Source organism: Papaver somniferum, chromosome 7 (genome assembly GCF_003573695.1).
Source record: "Papaver somniferum cultivar HN1 chromosome 7, ASM357369v1, whole genome shotgun sequence".
Taxonomy (NCBI): domain Eukaryota; kingdom Viridiplantae; phylum Streptophyta; class Magnoliopsida; order Ranunculales; family Papaveraceae; genus Papaver; species Papaver somniferum.
In genome coordinates this window covers 14,537,593-14,558,313 of record NC_039364.1, presented here as the reverse complement: position 1 = coordinate 14,558,313, position 20,721 = coordinate 14,537,593, and the positions used below count along the sequence as shown (strand labels likewise).

The window sequence follows — 20,721 nt, the reverse complement described above, 5'->3', positions numbered from 1 at the left end:
GAATGCACCAGACTTGAGACTTATAATTTGTAAATATTATTACAGTGCGAGGTTAAAGTTACTTTGAAACTTCGTTTGGGTGATGAAACCTTAGGTTAAATTGGGAATCTGTTATTTCAACATTTAGAACTCACGCAATATGACATCTAACCGCTACAATTAAGTGAATATTGGACATCTTATGCTTAGATATATCAGGAAGACTCAGTTAAAATTTCAGGATGATCGGACACGCGGAAGTGGCAGAACAGAGAACTGTTTGTACAGAATTTGTACAGCAGGGCAGTCTTGTTGAGGTTAACATGAGGCCCATAGAATGCATCAATTTCTCTTTGATAGGAGGAAACTTTTAGTACCTGGAGATGTAGTAATATTGATTATTATTGGGATTATTTAGTGTACGTAGTGATATTGGAACTGAATTAAAAATGATCTCTTACTCCATATCTCTTTATGCCGTGGCCATGTGTGTTAGTGTTACATACATATCATTGGTGATTTTTGCTGTTGTACGTAATGGAAAGGAACCACTGAGAGTGTTTATCTGTACTGATGAGAAATGGAAATATGTTTACGCCATGAATTCATTTGGCATCCAGTGGTTGTAACATTTTGAGAAAATGGTGATGCATACATATAAATTTATGGCGTAATTATGGAACTGTTGGTGGGACTGTAGTTGGCAGTAATCGATGGATGAGGTTATATTCTAATAAAATTGTGTGTGTGGTTTAAATTTTGGTTTCATAAAATACATAAAATCTAATCTGACTTCAGGAATTCTCCCATTAAAGACCAAAGTGCAAACAAAGAGATATCAAGGTTTCCATGGAGGAGGAGGTGCTGGAGATGCTGGGGAAAATGGGTGGATACGTGAAAAGATTGTGTTTGTGTCGATTACAATGCCAGCTGTTCTTGTTAAAGCTATCAACGCGGAAATGAATCCTGCATTTCCACACATCTTGCTTGGCTTTGACCCAAGTACGTAATTTATCTGTTAACAACATGGATATGAGTAAACAGTAAAAGTAAACATCTATAGATATATACATATACAAAAGAAAATGAAGATACATATATAAAAGATACAGACAGAGGTACAACCTGAGAGGTGGCAAAGTTATGCAGTTCATCTGCACCGACGTATTGTTCTCCACAGTACCAGCCAGGCATCATTGCTGCATTCATATAGTCAACAAACTATGAATGCAGCATTCGCTGCATATTGCAGGTTCTGGCGCCCTCCATCCATTAATATAAAACCGCCTGCAATAAAAAACGTCATCAACGGTCAAAAAACAATAATATTAAGTTTCGTTTCATTTTATCTTCATGAGGGAACGAATCTTACCTCGTGTGAAATTGAAAGCGTTGTACTTCTTAATATACGAACATGGTTAGACCACTATGATAGTGATATCTTTCCAGCATCAGCTCATATGGAAACCCTGGGTCCAGAAAAATTCTCATCCTGGTTAACAACAATAGGGCAGCTGGAAACTTGTTGTCCCAACTCAAAACACGTATATGTGCAGATCGAGAAAACGCGTGAGCCTTCTTTGCTATGCTTTGATCTGTGGCCCCAGAAAGATAACTAGAATTGCCAGTTGCGTAATACATCCAAGCAGCGCCCCACATGTATTCGTCATAGAATCCGGATGAGTTGTAGAAGTTTCGAAATATGGCATTGTCCCTGCTATAACGGACTTGTTTTGCCTTATCCAGACCGAACTCAAATAACATTGTTGCTCCTTTAATGAGTTTTTGGGAATACTCTGTGTTGTCGATGAAAACAATTGATGCAGATGCAAGAGCAGCTGCCATTTCACTGGCTAGATCCGCTCCTTTAGTTGTTGTTTGCACCGGGAGGACATAATTCATGTCTTCTGCTCTTTCCCAACAGTTCTGACCATTTGGTGCTGCTGATTCGTTCCTGACAACGCCTACCTATGGTACATTAAGCAAGGTTAAATGAGAACCAATATGCACCATGTCCTTGAGATACTGAACTGTAAATAAGTAATATGTCTGAAGTTTACACATACCTGGCTATAAATTTTCTCAATCTTTGTGCCAGAATAATCGATAGTGCGTAGTTGGTAATCCGTACCCCATTTGATGATTTCCCGATCATGGTCATATTCATTTATCGATTTGTACTTGTGACCATATTCAATCACACTCCAACTTAATAGACTCATAGAAAAAGCCATTGGGAAACTGAATTTCATATTGCTACCACAATCATAATAGCCACCGACCAATCCACCTTTCATATCAGTTAACTGTGATCCATCGTTCAATCCAGAAGGCGCTCTCCATGAAGTATTGTTATTCTGCAACCTCCCAGCTGCACAGAACCCCCAAAGTTTAAAAACATACACCAAGAGTTTCTAACACACGAATTCAAAAACAAAACGTTGAAGCGTATCTGGCAAACGAATTTAAACAAAAATACCAATTCAAAGAGTTTTTACACCACAGAGATGCCTTCTTCTTCTGGTGAACAGAGGTGTTGAAATGAAGATGAAGAATGAGAGAATTTTAATGGGTTTTTTGTTATACTGAAGAAATTGTTGAAAATTCCCCACACCACAGCATCTCTCTATCATCCTAGTGACTCTACATGCATAATTAAAACTATTTGGCTACAGCAACAAAACGTCTGGCCAGTTCATTTTGCTCCAAATATTGATTTCATAAGGGATGATTAATTGCTACGCAGTGTATTTGGTTGTCCAAATCAGCACACACACGGGAAGATCACATTAACGTTGCCCACTGAGGTATATTTAGGAAGCTTCATGTATATTTAGGTATAAACATGATAATGAGATGCACTTGTGATAAACTAAAAGTAGAATTAAAGAAGACAACTCAAAACCGTTTACACCACTCTGCCTATACTAAGTATGCTTTGCATAAATCTTAACACTGAAAAAGGACATGGCCATGATTGTTCCACTCGGTTGATATCTTATTTACACGAAAAAGCAAAAATTAAAAGCTAAAAAAATAGATTAATGATAATAATTGTGAATCGATATTTAGAGGGAAATGATACTTTTGACAATTCAACTAACGTGAAGTTTTGTTGTTGTAACAAATGGTATAACCATACATGATACAGCTATACGCAACCACTGTGACGATGACCTTATTATCTCGTTCAGTTCATGGAATTAATGTCAAAGCATTTCTGTTGACGTTAAACCTGCCAAAAAGTGAAGGTGCAAATTCTTGATAGTGGTGGTCATTATTCTTCATTAATTATCATCGTTATTTCTTGTCACTTCACTTAAATTTACTGTAGGAAGAAGAAAACAGAAACATTTATTGTATAGCTAAGGAATACATACTCCCTAAGAAAGACCAAACTCCTAAACTGCTACATACATACCCACACCATCTGCCCTCATTTTTTCTTCCTAGAATGTGGCACCAAACTAGACCCTCGATCAGGGAGGGAGTCCATTTGTGTTTCTTTTTTCTCTTTTGCCGAAGGCATGTCTGCATCATGTATGATTTCGAGAACCCATCAATCTTCATGCCTCCATTGATGGAGTGCGATCCAGCATTACTAGCTGTGCTCATGAATGGAGGACTGACCAAGTAATGCTTTTCGAGATTGTTCTATTTTAGAATAAACAGAACATCAACAACGACTCTGTGGCCCAATGGATAAGGCGCTGGTCTACGAAACCAGAGACTCTGGGTTCGATCCCCAGCAGAGTCGATTTTTTTTCTTCCCTTTTTTTTTTCTTTTCTTAGCTCATGAAATGTTATTTCGCAAATGAAATAAAGTACTTTATTTGGTGCTTGTTTTCCAACGTATGCCTGAGAATTTTTGATTTGTATGGATTGGTGTTATGGCTCACATGGAAGCGCAGGGAACGGAATATTTTTGGAAGATTGGAATGTGACGCCATCTTATTGTGCATCTAATGATTTTCATTGGTTATACTAGTTTTTCACCCGTGCTATGCACGTATTTGTTTTTGAATTGATCGTCGTCTTAAAATTAATTTCATTACAAACAGAAAAATTATTGAAAAACTAAATTAAATTGAATTTTGGACCGCAACATGTTGAATTAGAGATGATGGAGAAGAAGTCGAACTTACCCATCGACCACATCCAAATGAATGAATTCCACATTCCAGTCCTTGTCTGTAAATGGAACATATAATCCCAATATGCATCTCTTAGTATAACCCCTGAGCAAAATAATTAGCAAGTGTTGTCACTCGTGCCATTTGGAATAAATGGCAGAGTCGGAGCTGGTGAAATAAACCGAGTCTTTCTTCTCCTATTGTAATGTTGTATGTCGCAGGTGGTGTAGCAATAGACATGATCAATTACCGATTTTGTAAATCTGGTGAGCAATTTTAATCAGTAACTCAAAGAAAAATAATCTAGGTTATTGCTACCTCGTGTTTCTCAATTTGTATGAATCCACTCATCACAAAAATGTTGCTCGATGCCTCATCCTTCATGTATGTGCTCTCTTAATTTTCTAAAGGTAATATGTCAAGAAGATCAAACGCGGAGATAAAGGAACATTCCTCTTCTTTCTTTCTTTTTCCCCTTCTTTGTGCATTTTGCAATAGTAAAGTTCAAAGTATAGACCCGAAACGACATGCAGCAGTTTGGGATGTAGACGTATCTGATCGAAAGAAATAATCTATGGGGATCGTAGATCTCATTCCTACACATTTCTGATTGAAAGATGATTAATTTACTTCACTTTCATTTGAAATTTAAAATATGAGTAGGTAACCCGAGATATCTAATAATTTCATACTTGGAGCGGACGCTGAAAACATATAATGTTCCGGTATTATTCATGGAAATTGAGATATCAACTCTTACTTCGAGTTCAGGTAGATACTTTTCCAATTCTTTATGGTAAATTTGGTACAAATACAAAGATCCAAATAACAAAAATAACCATAGATGTTCTTGCAGACATTCAAGTTTTTGGTCAGTCTTTTTGATAACTTTTTATTATGCAGAAGTATATAGAAGGTAACAGTGCTGATGATGTTTTGACAAAAATGGCAGAAACTATTGGTTGTAATTGTGAATGGTTTCACAGTTCTCCTTTTTTGGTTTATGTTTAAGAAGAAACCTTTCAGGGAGGGCTTTCCCCAGACTTGTAAAGCGCTTCTAGTTGGTTAATTTCAAGACTTCTTATCAAAAATAAATAAATATATATTCCACACAATATACGAAATATGAACATTAATATGCACCCTTGGAAGAACATTTCTTCTGTGGTTAACAATATCACTTTGTTTCAAAACTTTTGTTAGTGGAAAACTTCCCTCTATCATTTAATATGCATCCTTGAGAGAACATTCCTTCTGTGGTTAACAATATCACTTTATTTCAAAACTTTTCTTAGTGGAAAACTTCCCTCTATCATCAACTGTAAGCCTTTCTATATTGCTCATCCTCGTATTTCTTGTCTTCCCTTCTAAATGCCCATATCGATCAGTCTGGCCAATAACTTTAGTAAATTGCAGACTAAACTATACATATGGAATACCAATTAAGTCATAGAAGTTTGAGATAACAATCCTCCATTAACTATCATTCGCATAAACGAAATCATTAAATTATATTGATAACAACCAAAACGAAAACTACCGTAAGCTCGAGGAATTTGATTCATTAATATCCTGCTCTGAGTGTTTTTATGTATTTGGTAAGCAATTAAGGATTATTATTATCGATGCAATATTGTAAAAATACTAAATCCTGACTATACAGGAAATTTTCACCAAGATAAAAAAAAAAAAAAAAAAAAAAAAAAAAAAAAATTGATCATCCAGAATCAACAATCAAAACTATCCAAAAGCTATGAAGAAACAGAAGAAAAACAAAACAAACCTTGGAATCAAATGTTGAGTCCCATGATGGACAACTAAGATTCATTATTAGCTCTCTCTCTTGTTGTGCACACCTCCAAACCCTCTTTCTGTAGCAAGACTCGTGAACATCAACATAAATATTGCCGCTGATCGAAGAAACGAAACAATAAACTAAAGAAGTGAAACAAACATAGATAAGGTATACCTTAAAAATATGGCTTGACGTATGCCCAACTACAACACAGATGCAACAGATGCATGATCAAGGATATCTGCAAAGCAAAAAACGAAAGTAGATAAAATAAAAAAACATTGAATCAGTGAATCCCAAGATAAAAAACCAACAAAATTCTAGTTCTAGAAAAGAGAAACATCTAGTTCTTGAAGAAAAAAGTGTTTTATATGGAGCCTAGTTAGCAATTCGGGATTCGATAAACGTACGGAACGACAAACGTACGAGTATTATTCGGTTTTGTAAAATTCAGATTCGGTCTAAAATTCGGTCAACGGGACGTGATTCGTCAGTAATTCGGAAAGGCATACGTACGTGTATGATTCGATTTATAAATGTGAGTTCGGCTCTGAAAATTCGGTATCTATATATAACAAATAATTTGTATTTATAAGGTCATAGACCAATTTTTATGCATATGTGTGAGTTATTTAAAGAAAAAATAAACTTAATATGATGATATTAATAATATATACAACATTAGTTATCCAAGAGGACGTCGTATGGTGGTTTAGATGCTTGGTTAGTGAGTTTGAGATCTCTCTCACCTTCACCTTCAAATCTCTTCAGTCGTTTTTGTTTCATAAAAATCACAACACGTCTAATATTCGGTCGTGTATGCTCGGGAGGCAGTAAAGCCCAAAAAATGGAGTCTTTGAAAAGTAAAAGCTAAAGAATTTATGACGAATTAAGCGGACGTATTATTCGGGATACGTAAAATTCGTGAACGGTTCGCGAATAATTCGGGAATGCCACATAATACGCGACTTGGGTTCGGAGTTGCAAACGTACGCGAATAAGACGGTAAAATTCGTGATACGGAAAAATTCGCGAATGATTCGCGAATCATTCGCGAACTTACTAACTAGGATACGGAGACCTCACCTGCAAAACAAACAACATGCACATTTAGAAAGCAAACCAAAAGGTTTACAGGCTTATAAGAAAACCACAAATTAAAAAAAAAAAAAACCAAATAGAAAAAATCAAGGCTGAGTAGGCGTCGCAAAAATGGGATTTTGCTTTTTGTTGAAAGCTTTATATAGAAAAACCAAACCATAAATAAAATGATTTTATTTTTGATATAATTTTAGTAAATATCTAGAATAATACCTCGGATTTCTATATATATATATATATATATATATATATATATATATATTGCATTATATCCGGCAACCTCTAGTCAACAAAATCATTTGTTTACTTATTGCAATTTTTTACTAATCATATTTACTAAAATATCTTTTAGAATTAGTGGACATTAATATTTTTTTAATAAAAAATATTACAGTAAGAAAAATATTATAAAAACATTGCAGCATTTAGAATTACTTTGTTGCCGTATTTGTTTTTCCAAAAAATATTGAGTATCTTTCCCGACCACGGTTTGGGGGTATAATTTTTTATTTTTGGATAGTTATACTAACTTGTTGCAATATTTTTGTCCAAAATTGTAATAATCTTATACATGTTAAATAGATCTTATCTTCATGGAAACAATTGTAAAAAGAAAAATAGTTTTAATATCCTGTTATTTCCTTTAGTGTGTGCAGCTATTTTTCACACAGAATATTTACTAAACCAATTTTATTTTTAATTTTGGAAAAAAAAACGAAGAAAAGTAATTGTAAAATCACGATGATTATTGTGTATTTTTTTTTCATGCTCGTTTTATATTAGCTTATTCTTGATCATAATTTGTGCTCTTAATCATTTCACTAAAATACTAACAAAAATTCATATTGCTGTGCAGGATACAGGAAAAAGAGATTCATCGTCGTGTCAAAAGATTAGTACCCATGATTTGGCCAAGCATTTTTTTTCTACGATTTATCTATTTTGGAGTTTGATTGATAGTTTTAGGTTGTAATTAGAAAATTCTATTATTTAAGGTTGTAAATGGACATTGGACATTCAACGTTATTTATTTATTATTATGTGATGATCATTCGATTTATTGTGGAATCATTCGATTTGTTGATTATCATGATGAAATTGTGGATTATGTGATTTAATTTGTTGATTATTATGATGAAATCGTGGATTCTGTGATTAATTATCCATTTATATATTTTTGGCATGTTATTAGATTTAGCTATCTTATTATTGGCAAAAAAAAAATATTTTCCTGACTTTTTTTGGTTTAAATTTAATAAATTTTCCATAAAAAGAAAAACTTGTGGGGCCAGAATAAAAAAATATATTTTCCTGATTTTTTTTTGGTTCAAATTTAATAACTTTTCCAAAAAAAAAAAACTTGTGAGGCCAGAATCAACCAGAAGGGGGAAATAACGTGGAGCTCCAGTGAACGCGAAGCTCCGGTGAATGAGAACGCTTAAAAAAACTCTATTATTATATAAAGAATATTCTTATTAGAGCTGCTAAACTTAGCCTACAACAATCGCCATAATTTGTTTTAGGTTCTTCTGTGTGTATTTTCTGATTCAACATTATCAATCTATCAAATGATTTAGTTAAGAGTGATGAAGAAGTTTCTGATACTGTTAGCGAACTCATCCTTGACTAAGTCATTTTTTTTCTGTGTTTGGCTGGCTTGGTATCGATCTAATCACTTGCTGGGTGATCCGTATTCTCTAATTCTCAACCCTTGTCTCCCCACACCCAATTTAATACGGGTATCGGAGGATTTATACGAGATGATACTCGAAGATATGTGGCATGCTTTGGAAAGCATATATATACAGATATGTGATACGCACCAACTAATTTATTTTTGATATATAATGTGAACTGGAACTTTTTAGACGAAGTCTTTAGTTAAAATGGGTTTTTTAGGCGTCTGGCGTGCTTACTGCTTAGATACAGAATTGCATGTCCTACTCAAATTTCTCGGTTCTTGTAAATGGTATCATGGGTTTTTTGGTAGTGAGAAGGGTATTTGTCAAGGTGATCCTCTTCGTTCTTTTCGTTTTACCATTGTTGGAGAGGTTTTGGGTCATATGTTGAGTAAGGCACGAAAAGTTGGTAAAATTTGGGTTTCTAGGTGAAGAACGAGGGAACTAAAGTTAACCGTCTCCGATTTGCTTATGATACCATTGTTTTTTTTTATGCGAAAGCGTGAACAAGTAGATTCTCTTTGGTATTTACTTTTACGTTTTGAATTAACCTTGGGATTAAAAATCAACTTTGCTAAAAGTTGTTTGTTTGGAGTATCTCTCGATGAAGACATTGATGACTTTGCTAATGTTGGGGTGCAAGAGGTCAAATTTTCCAAGTATTTATCTCGGTCGTCCTTTGGGTGATAAAGTTGGTGGCACTCAAAAGTGGGAGAAGATTATAGAATCTTGTTATTCGAGACATTCCTATTGGAATGGGAGAACGATATCAAGAGGAGGTAGGTTGACTCTCATCAAATGTGTTTTGGCTAGTTTTTCCATTTTTTATTTATCAATCTTTCTTTCACCATGCTCCGATACCATTAAGATTGATAAGATAGTAAGGAATTTTCTTTGGGATGATGACTCTAGAAAGAAAATAATTCATAATGTCGGGTGGTCAATAATCGTAAAATCTAAAGAAGGTGATAGTCTTGGAATCCAGAAATGTAAATACATGAACTCGGCGTTTCTCAAAAAGTGGTGGTGGATATTTGGAACGGAAAAGGATGCTTTATGGAGAAAGATAATTGTATAAAATTTTGGAGAAACATCAACCAGTTGGGAAACTCTTCAACCGAAAGGACCAAAGGGATGTAGTTTGTGGTACAATATTTATAACGAGCTCGAGGATTTTAACAAACATGTGAAATATAAGAATGACGCGGGAAATGAAATTAGATTTTGGGAAGAATTTTGGATTGGAGATGCGGTCTTATGCAATAAATTTCCATTAGCCTTTGAAGCTTCATGAACAAAAAGGAAAGTGGTGGCTAGGTTATATGAGATTTCAAGTAACGGCATCAAATGGAAGTTCATGTCTCGAAGTAGATATTTTCAAGCCATAATTAGGAAGATTGTTTCCATAAACTTTACTGGAAGTGGTGAATATTCAAGAAGGTTCGTAGACTCTAGATGGTGGATGGTGGATGGAAACAATATGGTCGATACTTATACTGTTAAATGTGGGTTTGATTCTCTTTGTGACCAAGGTAATATTAGCTTTCAAGTGAGATTATTTGGAGTCATCATTATCCGTACAAAGTAAAAAAAAAATCTGTGGCTTTTATACCATGAAAGGTTGATGACAGTCGACAAGTTTATTAGAAGGGGTATGCATGTGGATAGGGTATGCCGGTTTTGTGAAGAAGACGACGAAACAATTACCCATTTATTCTATGATTGTTGTCATACAAAGAGACTGTGGGATTACTTTTCTGAAGGATATATGCAACTCCAGTTGGAATTACGATAGTAATATTTCCGCAACTATAAAAACTTGGAGTCATGATTGGATTGATGAAAGACCTGGCCGTATATGAAACAACTTACCAGTTACAATATGGTGGTGCATTTGGAAAAAAAAGGAATTCTAGAATCTTCAATCAAAAAAAGAGAAACTTAGAAAGTCTAATTCGAGATATTAAGATTCAAGCTTATTTTTGGGCGGAATCAATCACTAAAATTTTGGGCTTGACATCTAAGATGGTGATAGTTTTATGAGTCTTGTATTTATATTGGCCGCTTTGAGTTGGATATGAGACGCTTGGTGCTTTTTTTTTATTATTCTCACTTGGCTATTTGTTCTTTGTTCTTTTCTTCGGGTGATCGATTCCAAACTCTGTTTCCTTTTTTGTGTCGGTTGTATTTATTGTGTTGAGGCGTCTCCTCATTCATCCCGAGTCAGATGTCAGACCGTTTTTTTTTTCTGAGTCAGATCTGACTCGTGATCTGAGTCAGACCTAACCCCTGACTCGGACCTGTTTGATTCAGGTAATAAAATACCCTTGGCTCATGGGAACAAACCACTGACTCATGTTTTTGAGTCAAATCTGACTCAAAAAACAGACATATTTAGTCAGATCCAGACAAGTGATTCAGGAGAAAACAAACATGGTTTAAGTGTTTTCGGTGAGGATTTACTAGGTCGATTTTTTGCTCGAACTGCTATAAGAGTTTTAAATTAGTTTTTCTTACTTTTACCGGTGTACAAAAACAAAATACATACATTATTTGTGGGAGCAGATCCCTTAACTTAACTTTTTTGACTTAATTTTGAACTTAAGTTTCTGGCCGTAGATCAATATATAACCAGCCGTTTGATGAGTTAGACCTAATATAGTTATAATTTTGTTTAGCTCGGCTTAAGCCAAGAGATTAGTGTCTATTTGCCATAAATATTTTGGAAACTGTATTCTACTACGTAAATCAAGGAAAATATTCTCCCTCTTTGTCTACTTCGGAAGCAGCTGAGGTTCCATGTTCTGAATCATCGCTTTCCTCCACTCTTTGTAATGTTAGATAATTCATTTTATGAAGGTGTGCTCGACAGTTACTTCCCTATGATGGGATTGGGAGCATGGATTGTTGTTACCACATATAGTTTGACACAAGGAAAATGTATGTAAGTGGTATATATACCTTTTGATCTATAGAAAATCGTTAGTCCACTCATAGTTCGTTCAGTTTCCAACTTTGACTACTTACCTAGTCATATCCATATCTTGTTGAAATAATCTTTTGACAATTATTTAATTATATAAGATTATATAAGATATATCTATATAGATTGATATCGAAAACACCGTGGTGTACTCGGTACATTTTATATTGAATTTTAATTAAATATTACTAATTTATTTTATTTTTATTTTTTTTTTGTTACTTACTATGGGTTAAATTCTTCATTTTTGATGTGCAACTCGAATAATAGTGTAATGGAAGTTACCAGAGTTGTCTCTGGAGTTTCAACAGTACAAGATGAGGCATCCCGAAAGCAATTTATAAAATCATATCTATATGAAATTAACATGCATGTATTCTTATCTTAATCCTTAAAATCCTATAACATAATCCTTGCTTGAGTTAGTTCTACCTATTGATGTTGTAACTCAGCATTAGTTCTCTCCAGCACTTGGGATTCCAAGATTTGTTGAGATTTTCGTGAAAATTAAGACCTTCCAATATACCTTCTAGCTCATTCAACTGCTTTTTCATCCCGCTAATCTTTGACTTGAAGTTGATTTCAAACACAAATTAGGATTTATAAAGTGAAAAGACGAGGGTATCCAAATATACCTCAATCTAAAACTTTTCTACCTGTAAGTCTTTTCTCCGAAAGTGATTGTCTATGGACTGAGTCGAGAGAATACAATTAATTAATCGGTTTACACTTCGTGTGATCGTCTATGGATACGAGATCGAGACAATACAACAACAAGATAACTTGTGTGATTGACTATGGATACAAGATCGAGACAATACAACAACGAAGTATGTTTACTTGATAATAGGTTCGGACTTAACCAAACACAATAGGATTGCTATCAAGTAAATAGGAATTAACGTTTGTGTATTTTATTTCTAATCATAATAAAAATAATTATAATTGCGGAAATAGAAAAGTAAAAGACACAACAAGATTTTGTTAACGAGGAAACCGCAAATGCAGAAAAACCCTGGGACCTTGTCCATAATTGAATACTCTCGGGATTAAGCCGCTATACAAAATATAAACCAACTTCTTATAGTTGACACCAAGCAACTAATCTAGTTCACCTAGTTCCGTCTTGTCCCTGCGCCTCGAACTTGCAATAAGTCACGCACTTGGAACAATTCCTTTAATTGGTTCGTATTCCAAACAGTAAAGGAACAACAAATATGTTCTGTAACAACTTTTTTCAATCAAGTGATGTGAGTTTGACAAAATGCTCTTCCGTTTATCCCAATAAACTCCTTTATCGGGTTCTTAGATCAATTTATTCAACAGTTACCAAAGTAATCGTTTAGACTATGCAATCAATAATAGGATCTGACCAAGATACTAAATACGGATTCCGATCAACACAACTATTCAATCCAATCTATAAAAAGATAAACCGATTATAATTGGATCCCCAGCCGATCAAGTTTTGTGCACACCAAAGATTATGAACTCAAATAAGAAATCTTCTTTGTCTTCAAATCTTCTTAGATCTTCAATAAACACCTGCACACAATCAACTTGAATCTATTGTGATCAATCACACACAGAACGAAGTCCGTTAACAATGTATTATCACAAGATGTCTTTAGATATACAAACAGTCTAAAGATCCCCGTCGAAACTTCGATCTAGTTTGAGTGAATCTTATATCAGAAGAGAAGATTCTCAAGAATAAACAAACTAAATGCAATCAAAGTTCAACAACTGTTAGTCGATCAAATCAATCGAAAACTAATAATAAACTGCAATTATCTAGTTTCCTACAAACAGTACTCGTAGAGCTTCCCCATCCCAAAGAAGTCTTTAAAACGAGCGGTCGTAAGAGATTTCGCCTAATTAGGTTACTTTCCTCTCCGAATAGACGGCTCCACCAGTAACAACACAACAAGGTAGTTTTGCTGGCTATGAGGATTAGTTTGCTCGAAATGAAAAATTCAATATTTATAGACAAAGGAAGTTTGGACACCAAGGAATTTCCCAAACCGAATATTCTCAAAGATATGCAATAACCCCCAAATCGGTTTTCATAATTCCTGGAAATGCTCTATGATGTGTTTTCAAAGTTGTTGTAGTAATAAGATTCATTCAAGACTTGTGAAAGCAGATTTTTTAGACTTAAATTTTATAAATGATAATAGTAAACTCAAATAAAAAGGTGATATGAATATTGTGGAGAGACTGGGGATAGGATTCCACCATTGGTCGATATTAGTGATTTAATAAAACAATAATTTCGCAACTCAACATTCAAATTGATTCTAATAGTATTGCCTGGACATGTAGATTTTTAAAAGAATAGATGTTAATCCAAGCATAGAATATCAAAACTCTAAAGCAAGCATATTCTATCAAGAGAAAATACACCTAACTAATCAAAATCATATAATCCATTTTTAGTTCAATGCAAGGATCATAATAAAATTGCTATAATTAATTTAAAATAAAGATATATCACTTTTACCGAAACAACGGCTTCCTCCATAGCCCCAAGGATTGAGTTTAGCTCATCATGATGTTGGAAACACGCTCAAAAGTTGATTTCATTGCTCAAAGTAGGTGTACAAATGATGAAATGGAGAAAATGATGAAAATCAATTAAAACCGGGTTTGTAACAGTTATAAGTGTTACAAACCGAACTGTTACAGGGAACGATAGAACCTAACTGTCGTTTTCACTGTAGCAAAACGACTGCCTCTGTGGGTCGATGATCTTCGTGTTCTTCAGCTTCAGCAGCAGAAATGGCAGTTTCTTGAAACACGATTATTTACGTCTCTGTAGCATTCTAAACTATCCCAAACTCCCCTCCCTTTTCTGTGATTCCCCAGAACCCTATATATACTCTACAGAACCAAGGATTACCCCTCATAACTCCAAAAGATCTCTGGTAACTCGATAGTGAAGAGAATTATTCTCCATGCAGTTACGGGAATATCTTTCCATCACCTCCATCACGCGTCTTCTTTCCATCAGCAACTCCAAACATGCCATAATCTCTCCTATAATTGAGTTAAGCTCGTGAAAGGGGAATATCTACACACTCCAATCACGTAATCTTCAAAAACTCGTTCAACAGAATCTCGAGAATATCTCGTGCTCTGCTTACTCCAAAAGATACGTTACATGCCTGTTTTCTTGATTCCGCAAGATTTACCATCCCTGTTTAGCTGAATCAAGCCTACGCAACAAAAATCAGCCATTGGGTCTCATGAAATCACGTCCAATTCGTGAATCTAAACTCTACCAGTTAGTGCTCCTTTTTCCCGCCAAAATTTGTTTCAAACGAAGGTGAAGATGGAGTTCCCATATCCAGTTTTGGCGTGCGAATAGCCATGGGTGCTGAGAAGGAATTTGGGTTGTAGGTAGCGATGGGTGCTCCTTAGCCAAATCTGGGGTCTGTATAGAAAATGTCCTCTGGGGTGCCCCGAGCAACTTTTCGAGCCGAATTTTCCAAAAATGTTTATTTCCCCAAAAATACCTACAAATACAAAAAACACCATAATAAGTACGAAATCGAGTACCAAGAATTCAAGAAATTGAGGACAACTTAGACACAAAAATGTGTCTGTCACTCTGTCCAAATATTGACCGAAATCTTAATAGAAAATCTCCAATTAGTAAATGCACATTACCAATTTTTTTCCAAAGATATGCAATTAATTGCTGGAAATTAAAAGCATATAAAACTAAAAACCTTAATAAAAAGATTCTCAATTTATTTCGATCCGAGATTCTCCTTTAGTTATTAAGGAATATCTTTGAACAATAATAGATAAGAATTACTGCATGTCTTCAAAGTATGTCGACATCTTTACTTTGTAAATCTTCTTTCATATTTACAATCTTGGAACCGATTTTCCACACTTCCAAACGAGTTTAGAATTGGTTCATCTGATTTCCAAGAACTATGTGATTGATCAAATATTCAATCACCATGCATGGGTTTCACGGTTCTACCAAAACAAGTTTTGGTTCTACCTCCAAGTGGCTACTAGGATCGGTCAAATTAGTTTACAAAACTTTGTTAACTAAGTACCAGGATCGGTTACCACTTATTTATGGTACTTACTTGTGATCGCACAAGTTACAGGATCGGTTACACCAATTACTAAAACTTGTTAACCTACTACAAGAATCGATAACACATATTGTGATTAGTCCCAACCAAGTTCTAGGATCGGTTACCCAATGACTAGGAATGGTCACACCAGTTACAAATATCGATTATACCATCTCAAGTGATTACTTAAGATTGGTTTCACTAATAAAAGTCATATCGACACATAAGTCAGGTCTTGTGAATAGTTTTACCAAGAACATAAAAAATTCATGAGCGGTTATACTAAACACACATATTGGTAATCCACAGATTTGCAATGAACAAAAATACCAATAAGCCTAGCGATTTCCCTTTTAATTCACAAAACAAGTTTATGAATTTATTTTCTTTAAACGAATGTAAAATATTGTTTCCTAGGACGAAATATTCACCCATACCCATACACATAATCACAATAGCATTCATACTATTATGTCGTATTATGTACGAAGTTCAAAAGATAAGGTTATACTTCGTATTTTATTCCTTAATACTACGTCTAACTAGAGTATAATCATTCACAGCTTCGCAGTTATGTTTTCAATTTAGCACGACTTGAAAGATACGTTAGGAATGAAACAGTTCAAGTCAAAATATTACTAACCTCAAGAGGAACGATGATGTCGTCGTTGTAGATCTTTACTTCTTCACATTCTTCAAGTAATACTTGTATGTCTCATATCCTAATAACTTCCAAGCTAACCTATACTAAGTTGACTCTAGTAAATAATCAAGCGACTCTTTAAATGAGTTTTGACTCACCAAAATATGACAACCAAACTTGACATACCAATGCTTGGTGGGTTCAACCGAGCTATGCTCTAACACAGAGAAGTCTAACAAGCTCCACAAAGTCGTTGCATAAGTCTCAAACTTCTTGTTATGCAACAAGAGAATTCTTTTTTAAAGTTATAATCCATTCATATAACACTATGCAAGTCAAACAAAATGAAGTTGTGGTTAGATTATAGATGCAATAACTATAATAATCATATTATATGTTTCTGAACAAACCAATGGCTTGTCAACCGTAGAAGTAAAAGGTTTTGTCTTTTGTTAGGCCAAGTATAGAGGGGAGTTTCTAAGGGAATTTTCAACATACAATAAAAAGTAATTTAGTATTTGTCTAAACTTAGTATATCAAATAACGAGTTACCTGGGTCAAATAACTAGGGTAGTCCCAACAAGTTTGGGTATCCTATAACCAACGTCTTTATAAACACCGTTGTCAGCATTAGAAAGGGAAAAATCATCCAACTTGAGAAAGAAACACTAAAATCCCTCCAAGATTCAAACAAAGAATCTCAAGAAAACAAAAAAAACCTATCTCCCTCTCACACACTTTTTACCAAAACCCCGATTCTCTATTATCTCAACGGATTCATCATCATTAACATCAACTCCTACATTAGTTAGATCACCACATACTGGGCTACTTAAGTTATCACCGTTAGTATTGCCTGAAGCAATTTTTTCAAAATCAGTGTTTGACATCGTTATGTACACTTGAAAACTTAAAGATTTTTATAATTACTTAATCCACTAGAAAGATTTTTTTCAAGATTTTAATATCATAACTGGTGGTCGAAGGAAATAAAGTAGTGAATCCTATAGTCAGAGATGAGTTTCAAATTGATATCTATCAGCGTCAAGACATTAGAAGAATACTTGAAAACAAGGCTGCGTGTGTATCATCCTAAATTTCGATTTTTTGGTATGTGGTTTTAACTATCAATTTCGATTTTCTGTTTTTGTTTTGAATACATTCTTTGTTGATTTTGGTGTTATTTTTATTGTCATTGTTAGTATTAATTTTAGTTTTAGTTTTCTTTCTTTGATAAATTTCATTTTCATCCTTGTGGAGAATTTCTTGTTAATTAGCGTTTCATAAATTATGGGTTTTGTTTGATATCCTTAATGCTGAAGTGTGGAAAGTTGGAGATTGATATTGTTGTAGATGATCATGGTTTATTTTTGGTAATATGGGGTAGTGAATTTTAAAATTTGGTTCCAAACTTTTTCTTATATTTCTGTTAATGTTTCTAGAATTATGTGCTCTCCAGATGATGAAATTATGGATAGTAGGAGATTGCATTGTCATAAATGATTTGGTGTGTTTTGGGAAATCTGGGGTAGGGAATTATGAAGTTTTGCTCAAAACATTTTCTCATATGTTTGTTAATCTTACTTGAATTATGTGTTTTTTTTTTATATTTCTGATACGGAAATTGTGGATAGTATGAGCTTGGCATTGCCGTAGATGTTTTTTGTTTGTTTTGGGTAATTAAGGGTACGGAATTATGAATCTTGGTTTAAACTTTTTGGTATATCTTTGTTAATGTGTTTTGTTTGATATTCCTGATGCTGAAATTGTGGAATGTAGGAGATTGACATTTTCATAGATGATTTTGATTTTTCTGGGATAAGCTAGGGTGGGGTACTATGAATTTTGGTTCAAAACCTTTTCGTCTATCTTTGTTAATGTTTCTTGAATTATGTGTTCTATTTGATATTCTTGATGTTGAAATTGTGGATAACATGAAATTAGCACCGTCATAAATGATTTTGGGATGTTTAGGGTAATTAGGGGTAGGGAGTTATGAATTTTGGTTCTAGACATAAAAAAATAAGTTTTACCGAGCAAGACATTAAAAATAAGAATGACCAAACTCCTAAACTGTTACATACCCCCATCATCTGCCCTAATTTTTTTATCCTAGAATATGGCACTAAATTAGACCCTCAGTCAGGGAGGAGGAACCTTAGGGGGTTCATTGTCCGTCTCAGCTGAACATCCATGGATTATCAAATGAAAATGTACCGAAGAATTAGAAGGAGTAAAATCTCAAACTCTAACCGTTAAGTGATAATCTGTCCGAGATTGTAGAATTCTGTTAATGAGAGGTCAAATGATATCTATATAAGCCAGACAAATCACATGGTACAAGCCTACAACATACGGTTCTGCAAATTTGTGACCAAAAGAATTGAGTTATGCTAGAATCTTATGAGAGACAAATGCCATGGAAAAAAGGTTGTATCAGTTATTCACAAGGTTCTATACTCTTAAGTCGTGCTATTATTAGTTTATTTTGATTCAGCAGTTTCATGAATAAACAAGCAGCTAATATCTGAAACATGTAAATATAGAACGAGCTAGCTCGCTGCACTGTCTTGCTCTATTTGTGATGCAACTAAAATCTAATCAACAGTCTTTTAGCTTTTTTTTTTCTAGCTGCTTCCATTAATTTGTGTTTCTTTTTTCTCTTTTTCCGAAGGCATGTCTGCATCATGTATGATTTTGAGAACCCATCAATCTTCATGCCTCAATTGATGCAGTGCGATCCACCATTACTAGCAGTGCTCATAAATGAAGGACTGACCAAGTAGTGCTTTTCGAGATCATTATATTTTAGAAAAAACAGAACATCAACAACGACTTTGTGACCCAATGGATAAGGCTTTGGTCTACGAAACCAGAGACTCTGGGTCCTCTTTCTTCTTTTCTTTTTACCATTGTTGGAGAGGTTTTGGGTCATATGTTGAGTAAGGCACAAGAATTAAAGTTGGTAAAATTTCGGGTTTCTAGGTGAAGAGCGAGGGAACTAAAGTTAACCGTCTCCAATTTGCTTATGTTACCGTTATTTTCTTGATGCGAAGCGTGAACAAATAGATTCTCTTTGATATTTACTTTTACATTTTGAATTAACCTCGGGATTTAAAATCAACTTTGCTAAAAGTTGTTTGTTTGGAGTATCTCTCGGTGAAGACATTTATGAATTTACTAATATTTTGGGGTGCAAGAGATCAAATTTTCCAAGTATTTATCTCGGTCTTCCTTTGGGTGATAATGTTAGTGACACTCAAAAGTGGGAGAAGATTATAGAATCTTGTTATTCGATACTTTCCTCTTGAAATGGTAGACGATACCAAAAGGAGGTAAGTTGACTCTCATCAAAAGTGGTTTGCTAGTTCTCGTATTTATTATTTATCAATCTTTCTTCCACCATGCTCCATTACCAACAAGATTGATAAGATAGTAAGGAATTTTCTTTGGGATGATGACTCTAACAAGAAAAGAATTCATAATGTCGGGCGGTCAATAATCGTAAAATCTAAAGAAGGTGATGGTCTTGGAATCCGGAAATGTAAATACATGAACTCGGCGTTTCACAAAAAGTGGTGGTGGATATTTGGAACGGAAAAGGATGCTTTGTGGAGAAAGATAATTGTGGAAAATTTTGGAGAAACATCAACCAGTTGGGAAACTCTTCAACCGAAAGGACCAAAGGGATGTAGTTTGTGGTACAATATTTATAACGAGCTCGAGGATTTTAACAAACATGTGAAATATAAGAACGACGCAGGAAATGAAATTAGATTTTTGGACGACTTTTGGATTGGAGATGCGGTCTTATACAATAGATTTCCATTAGCCTTTGAAGCTTCATGAACAAAAGGGAAAGTGGTGGCTAGGTTATATGACATTTCAAGTAACGCCATCAAATGGAAGTTCATGTCTCGAAATAGATATTTTCAAGTCATAATGAGGAAGATTGTTTCCATAAACTCTTTACTAGAAGTGGTGAATATTCAAGAAGGGGTCGTAGACTCTAGATGGTGGATGGTGGATGGAAACAATATGGTTGATACTTATACGGTTAAATGTGGGTTTGATTCTCTTTGTGACCAAAGTGATATTAGCTTTCAAGTGAGGCTATTTGGAGTCGTCATTACAAAGTAAACTTTTTTCTATGGCTTCTATACCATGAAAGGTTGATGACGATCGACAAGCTTATTAGAAGGGGTATGGATGTGGATAGGGTAATGCCGGTTTTGTGAAGAAGATGATGAAACAAGTTCCCATTTATTCTATGATTGTTGGAAAACAAAGAGAGTGTGGGATTACTTT

The 20,721-nt window shown here is 34.5% G+C and overlaps 1 non-coding gene and 1 pseudogene across 1 annotated transcript; one reads left to right on the top strand and one right to left on the bottom strand.

The window, feature by feature from the left end:
• Nucleotides 1–780: 780 nt before the first annotated feature.
• Nucleotides 781–17,303, bottom strand: LOC113294173 (annotated as a pseudogene).
• TRNAR-ACG lies at nucleotides 3,664–3,736 on the top strand. The gene has a single exon. It is a non-coding gene; the product is annotated as a tRNA-Arg (tRNA).
• Nucleotides 17,304–20,721: the final 3,418 nt, after the last annotated feature.